The 8144-nt window shown below is 35.7% G+C and overlaps 1 long non-coding RNA gene across 3 annotated transcripts in view; it reads left to right on the forward strand.

Moving 5' to 3' along the window:
• LOC114484463 (uncharacterized) overlaps positions 1 to 7193 on the forward strand; it is a 574102-nt gene extending 566909 nt beyond the window's left edge. For all 3 annotated transcript variants that reach the window (XR_008616008.1, XR_003677375.1, XR_003677376.2), the window contains exon 4: positions 6187 to 7193. This is a non-coding gene — a long non-coding RNA (uncharacterized lncRNA). The remainder of the gene's footprint in view (positions 1 to 6186) is intronic.
• The last annotated feature ends 951 nt before the right edge of the window (positions 7194 to 8144 follow it).

Raw genomic sequence — 8144 nt, forward strand, 5'->3', positions numbered from 1 at the left:
ATTACACCAAAACTGACATTTTATTTTTCAGCTGATTAAATAAAAATTCACTTTTGCCCCACACACCTACGGTCAATTAATCTTCGACAAAGGAGGCAAGAATATACCATGAGAAAAAGACAGTCTCTTCAGCAAGCAGCGCTGGGAAAGTTGGACAGCCTCATGTAAATCAGTGAAGTTAGAACACACCTTCTCACCATACACAAAATGGCGTAAGGACTTAATCCTAAGACCATAAAACTGCTAGAAGACAACATAGGCAAAACACTGTCTGACATAAATCGGACCAATGTTTTCTTAGGTCAGTTTCCCAAAGCAATAGAAATAAAAACAAAAATCGACAAATGGGACCTAATCAAACTTACAAGCTTCTCACAGCAAGGGAAACCATAAACAAAACAAAAAGACAGTCTACAGAATGGGAAAAAAATATTTGCAAACAATCCAACTGACAAGGGCTCAATTTCCAAACTATAAAACAGCTCATACAACTCAACAACAAAAAACCAAGCAGCCCAACTGAAAAATGGGGAGAAGACCTAAAGAGACATTTCTCCAGAGAAGACGTACAGATGGCCAATAGGCACATGAAAAGCTGCTCAACATCACTAATTATTAGAGAAATGCAAATCAAAACTACAATGAGGTACCACCTCACGCCGGTCAGAACGGCCATCATTCAAAAGTCTACAAGTAACAAATTCCGGAGACAGTGCAGAGAAAAGGGAACCCTCCTACACTGCTGGTGGGAATGTAAGTTGGTGCAGCCACTGTGGAGAACAGTATGGAGGTTCCTCAGAAAACTAAAAATAGAACTACAATATGATCCAGCAATCTCACTCCTGGGCACATAGCCAGATAAAACTGTAATTCACAAAGATTCATGCACCCCTATATTCATAGCAGCACTATTCACAATAGCCAAGACTTGGAAACAACCTAAATGTCCATCAACAGATAAATGGATAAAGAAGATGTAGTACATATATATATATATATATATAATGGAATAATACTCAACCATAAAAAAGAACAAAATAATGCCATTTGCAGCAACATGGATGCACCTAGAAATTATCATACTAAGTAAGGAAGAAAAAGACAAATATCATATGATATCACTTATATGGGGACTCTAAAATATGATGCAAATGAACCTATCTATGGAATAGAAACAGAATCATGGACATAGAGAATAGACTGATGGTTGCCAAGCAGGGAGGGGTGTGGGTTGGGAGTTTGGGATTAGCAGATGCAAACTGATATATACAGAATGGATAAACAACAAGGTCCTACTGTACAGCAAGGGAACTATATTCAATATCCTGTGAGAAACCATAATGGACAAGAATATGAAAAAGAATATGTATATATATATGTATAACTGAGTCACTTTGTTCTAGTGGTCATAAACACAACATTGAAAATCAAATATACGTCAATGAAAAAGGAAGAAACTAAAGAAAATTAACTTTTGAAATAATAAGCATCATTAGAATATTACACATTTTTACAGGCTAATAATTTGAAACACTTTAAATGACAGTATATTAATGGCCTATAAACTTGAATGTGATTTACAGTATTCCATAGCAAACTAAATGGTGTACAGGGCTATGAAGATTTACATAATGTTTTGTTATATTAAAGCACTATCTTGAAATGCTTTATTTTCATTTGGAAATCATAGCCCTTACCTTATATTTAAACCAGGAGAAGAATATAAATTTGCATTATACTTCATAGCTAGAAGTAACCTGTTTATTTATGAAGGAGCTGAAATTTGAGGAGTTACAAATTTAAGAAATATCCTTCGTATATCAGGTAGCACCGTGAGGTATTAATGTGAGGGTCTAATTGCTGCTATTTGATTATGATGTTATCCTGTTATTATAGGTTGAGATAAAGCAGACTGACCACAACTATGTAAATATCTAACACTGCAATCATGTCTATTAATTTAGTAATTTGTAATAAATGACCAAGTCAGTTATTTCATAAAAGGTAGGCAATTAATGTTTTCCCTTACATTCTTTTATGGTAGAAAATACAATATTCAATTATTTATATACTTATATATCAAAATATTGATTTACTGGCTATTCATTAAATTAACATATTTGATTATGAACACTAAAAGATAACATTTCCAATTGTCATGCTTATTTCTGAAATGAAATCTCACATTTTCATCTCTCTCACATATCTAATCTCACATATTCCTCTATCAATTAATTTATCCGTGAGGCACATTTTATTTTTTAATCATAACAGCACAAGTTGGTGTTTGACCTTTCATAGAAACTATTAAAACTACCTAACAATGCTTCTGGATACTGCTTCTTTGATGGTTCTTGAAAAAGAGTCTTCCTTCTTTTCATTTAAAATTCATTTGTCTCCTTGGTCATATCCTGTAAACTTTCTGGGAGTGACAACTGCAAAATGTCATCTGTAATTGCTCGTTAAACATCCTTGGATTTATTTAATTGTTCTAAAAATGCAGCTCTTTTCTATTCCATCCTTCCTGATACAATGGGTATGATGATTATGAATTAAGAACAGTGACAGTATACTCAATTACTGTAGATTATTCACAAGTCAACACCTGGGTGATTTGTGATGCCCAGTTAAAAACAGCAGACTATCACCAACAGGTGAAAATAATTAAATTGTGATAAAACTTCTCACCATGAGTGCTCAGCAAAAAGTATGCTCAGATGTAAATCAGAAAAGAATCAAGTACTTTTATTTATTACATAATTAGATTAGAAGAATCCTGTAACTTTTGTCATCTGATTTGTGGGAATGGAAATACTTCATTTTATAAAAAAGCAAAAATCGAGGAAAGAAAATTCAAAATAACTTAAAAGGAAAAATAACCTTTAGAATATATGATGATAAGGATATGGACAGTCACAAAATCAAATCCTTAGGTCATACACATTTCTCTTCATGGACTGGAATTTGTTTTGGATCTGGAAGTACAGCTCGCTATCCTGCCGTTGGAATTACAATATAACTGTAGGGATGCATTTCAGAGTAATAGAACAACTGTTGAGAGCAAATATGGAATATAAAATATACTGGATAAACGTTCAAGATATTTCATTCTAATTAGGTTCTATCCAAATAATTCTACCTTTTGATAAATTTAATCTTTCATTTTCCCTCTGAAAGCTTTTAGAGGTAAGTCTTCAGCTTCTTTTTATCATACCGAGTGGTTAAAAATTATTCTTTACTCATCTTCCGGGAAGTACCCTTCAGGAATTACGCCAAGCAAGTTTTATTAAATGTTAATTATTAAATGTAAATGATTTTGTTTGTCATAAAAAACAACAGCAGTAAGTGCTCAGTGGATTTTAATGACGACTTGCTACTTAAAAGAGCTTAAACAGTGTTACCAAGAATTCCATGAAAAACTGCATCAATGTCCTATGTAATCACTGCAGTACTTCGAAAATGTATCCCAACTCAAGCCTTCTAAAACACATCCTCATCATTATTTCTCCATATTCAAGGAGGTGTGCGTTTCTAAGGGTGATTCTGGCTAGGAATTCTATCTTCACCTCGATTTTCTACGTCACTGCTGTATCATCTATCATGGAAGCCTCTTGCCGTCGCTCTGCCTCATGCCGGCGGGAATGTGGAACTTAAATTCCTCCTCGCGGCCTCCCACGTGAGGTTCACAACCACAGTACACAAACAACAGCATTAACTACAGCTGAGGATATCACTGCCCCTGAAAACTCTCGAGGCAGTCCCGAGTGTGATTATTTTCTCTGAGCCACGGCAAAAATACGCCTGCAGTTTTACTTGACATAGCAATTCAGTTCATTCACATTGTTTACGTCCAAACTCAAGATTAAGATCACCTGTTCCTGTGCACGGACATATTAAATAGCTCTGTTCAAAGAAGGGCCACCTGAGAGTCCAAGGTTGGCTCCCGCGGGGTCACTACTAGTTCTTTCCTCTTTCTATTCTTGACACATGAACTTGTGTTGCTCTGCTACTTTTATTGGGGAATGAACAGTGTCGAAGTGTGTGATGTCTGCATTAGGATACGACTTTACTACGGAGGGAGTTCAGGGCCTTGCTCCGTGTCTTATTTATTCCTGGGCCCACTGTACCCCCTCCTTTTTCCTAAGTGAGTGACACAGTGCCCTTGTGGTCACACTGGAGAACTGTCTTTGTCTACAGAGGGTCACATGGACAGGAGTAAGGAGAGAGTTATCCGCCTTCTGTGTTCACCACCTCACACAAATTATATATACACTCTGTCTTTACATTTATATCTTACATATATATGGTTACAGTTATCATTACAGTTATATAGTTTTTCTGGTGTTGTATTGTTTGTGGGGAAGGTATAATTTGAAGAAGGAAAGGAGACTTGGGAACCAGTTGTAATTTTTGTGTTCATATAATTTCCTTAAATCTACGCCCAACGTATTAAATTTGACTCATGGTTTGATCAAGGCTGCGATTGTTTGTCAAGTCCCTTTAAAATAGTTCTGTTTTTCTGCCATCCAAATGAACTCTGATTCATGGAGGTTAGCATAGGGTCATAAGAAAGAAGATACATATAGCTGATTCACTTTGTTATAAAGCAGAAACTAACACACCATTGTAAAGCAATTATACTCCAATAAAGATGTTAAAAAAAAACCAACAATAGCTCTTTGAATAGGGATTTATTACTGATCCTAATCTTTAAAGTGATGCTATTAGGGAAATGGGTGTGAGTGAAGTATAAATGTCAATGTGTTAATTAGAAATAATAAGTACATAAATGAACAATTTAATTTTCTAGTGTTAAATGCTACAGCATGTTGATTTGAGTCTATATAATTTTGCTCTATTATTTTTAAATGCCACATATCAAATAAAAGTCAACGATTTAATAAAAAGTTCAAAATTTATCACAGTGCTTAGCAAAAATACATGTTAAACAATTCTTTTTATTTTTGTTAAATAATTTTATATTGTCATGTTATATTCTCTCACAATGGTCTTTTTCCCACGTTCCTTTCTATTCCGAATACGTTTTTATTAAAAGATTTGATACTATTTTATTTAAACAACCAATATCCATGATTAACCTGTGTTTACTTTGCATTATACCTCTTAATTTGCATCCTTGGATTATTTCTTGCCCGATAATTTTGCCAACTGCAGTTCACATTTATTCACTTTTGTAATATAAACTGAAACATTAGAACATGTAAACTTTTGTTCTGGTGAGTTGTTTGTCTCTAAGGAAAATCATCTCTTATTTTTTATTTTGTGTTACCACCATATGAGATGATTTTCCTCATTAATTTCTGGTGTTATAAAGAGAGGCCAAAAAGAAACTTGGCCTCAGACGTAAAATGGCTCCAGATCAAGACTCCAACTCCCAGGGCCAGCAAGAGTGAGATTAGCTGTTTTGCTCTTGAAAGGACAAAGAAGAGAGATAGGGCTTCCCTGGTGGCGCAGTGGTTGAGAGTCCGCCTGCCGATGCAGGGGACGCGGGTTCGTGCCCCGGTCCGGGAAGATCCCACATGCCGCGGAGCGGCTGGGCGCAACGGGAGAGGCCACAACAGTGAGAGGCCCGCGTACCGCAAAGAAAAGAAGAGAGAGAAAGATGGAGAAATGGGGTGGGGAGAAAAGGAATCAGTCTTCGTAAAGCCAGGGAAATTCCATTCTAGCGAGGTAAGATTCAACATCATGACTAGATGCAAAATGATTAAAGTTCCACTAAATTACATAAAAAGCATATATTGTTTTCAAATAGGTGCTGAAATGAGGCTTGTTTAAAACCACAGCACTGGACTGAGGTGTGCTCTCCAGTGGTCAGCGACTCTGATCATTAGCGTCAGTGGTGGAAGAACAGGAAGTTATCCCGGGCTCAGATTGGAGCAGTGCGGGGGAGAAATAGGATGTGGCCGCGCAGCTGAGGGACCTGCAGGGTTTGCTACCCACGCGCACCACCCATCCCTCTCTCTCACGGCCTTTGCCCTAATTTGGAGGTGTCTATGAATTTTGGTCCTGTTTTGAGGCTTTACCGCTTTCTCAGTAAGCAGAACTGAGACCAGAGATTATCCTGTTCTTTCTTAGACTATTCAATAATCAATGCATTCTCTGCTGAGTATCTCTTTTCCCAACGAGATATCTGTATCATCTTTTTAATATATTTTTCTCTTTTAGTGAAACATGGACTGCTTTATTATCTAGAAGAGCACTACCTACGTTATAGTAATGAAGGATATAAATATGCCCTACGTGACAGACGCTGTGTATTGCTACCCAAGATTGCTACCCGAAGGAATAAAGTATGAGGGGTAATGTGCCCAGACTCAGGTGATATGATTGGCTCAGTTTCATCATAATCTAACAATTTTGTTCCTTGGTTTACCAGCCTCCCTTGCAGCCAGGAATAGTCACAAGATCCAGTCCTGGCCATGATATGTTCAGGGAAATCTGCTGGTAGACTTTTAGGATTTTTGTGTACCTGCTAAAAGGAAACAGACACAAGAGGTATGGCCCCTTTCTTTAGCTTTCTGATTTGAGTAAGGCATTTTGTAGTTGACTGAAGCTTCAGAAGCAGTCTTGTGACCATAATACCCTAATTCAACAACCACTGCTTTTCTTAAATTGCTACAATAGCCTTTGGAGATTCCCTACTGCAACACTTTCTCTATAATTGTCCTGGGCTCTCACATTAGGACTATCAGTAGAATTCAACCAGAGCTTTCTAACGCTTGTTTTTCTACAGGCATTAGTACTTGATTCCTTGAATTTGTTGGAAATGAATGACGCACATAACTAATTCTGATATAATGCAGGTTGTTTAAAAAAAAAAATAAAAAACACCGTTGCTTCCTCACTGAGAAGTCAATAACATATCCAGAATACGGAACACTCTGGTTTCCTTTTCATATTAAACCAGGAATAGAACTTTATTGAGAAAGAAACATCACATATTCTTAAAATATATTTATCTTTCTCACAGTCAGATCTTGAGAGGGTCTGTAGCAGAACACTCAAAAAGTGAATTCTCAGATGAATATATGCAGTCCAGTATTTCTGAGATGCTGGTTGAACTGATCTAAATGCTTTAAACAACCTATTATTTATTATATTCCAGTTATTTAAATTCATGAAAGATGTTAACTATAGCCATGTTCCCTGCCCCAAAGAATTAATGCATAGACTTTACCAAACTCCTTACTGAAGTATAAAACAAATGCAATCTTCTTATTCTGCCTCGACTAATCTAGGCTGATAGATTGTCAATGAGGAGACACATACTTTTCTAACAATTTGCAAAATAATCTGTGTTTCTTCAATTATTAATCAGATGTGATAACTATTTCAATTGTAAAATTACTTTTGTAACTATGATGAATTTAATATTTACCTTTAGAAATGAAGGGTAACTTTATAATGGAATTTATACAAAATTGTTGATTTTTTGACACACAGTGAAATTCTACAAAGTATAGGATTAGACCCAATGTGTGACTTTGGATCTTTTACATAAGATTGTCCTGTGCTCCTGGCTTGGACAAGAAGGGAGGAAGAAATGATGGGAAGCAAATGTAGAGACATAGTGTGAAGGAGGGGAAAATGCTCTTGTATTCAATGTGTGACAGAAGTTACGTTCAGCACTTGACACACATTATTTTCCCTAACAATTAGCCTATGAGATTGGGTTTGTCCTTCTTACTCTTACACAACTGAAGTTCTTAGAGGGTAAATTTCTTACTGATACCTTACTGATATCTTAAAGTAACCAGAAGTCACTATCAATGGATTATTTATAAACAAGTGTACTGCTAAAATCTATACTGTTTTTAACTACTGCTTGACTAATTCAAATTTTCCAAAAACTAAATTTAAGAAAATAAATCAATATATTTTATTCTAATGGAATATGGATTGCAGTCTCAATACTAAATAATTTTATACATTATATTAGGAAAAGGGTATTTTCAATTATTTTCCTATGATGATTCTCCCAAACTGCATGAGTTGAAGTTTAAAGCACAAAGTTCATCTTTCAAAGATTTTATTAACTTAGATACTATAAAATTAATCATATCATGCAGCTTAACATATTACAAGGGAATTACCTTTGAAGATACTGTGTAGTGTCCCATGGA

The sequence above is a fragment of the Physeter macrocephalus genome, chromosome 19 (genome assembly GCF_002837175.3).
Source record: "Physeter macrocephalus isolate SW-GA chromosome 19, ASM283717v5, whole genome shotgun sequence".
Classification (NCBI taxonomy): Eukaryota; Metazoa; Chordata; class Mammalia; order Artiodactyla; family Physeteridae; genus Physeter; species Physeter macrocephalus.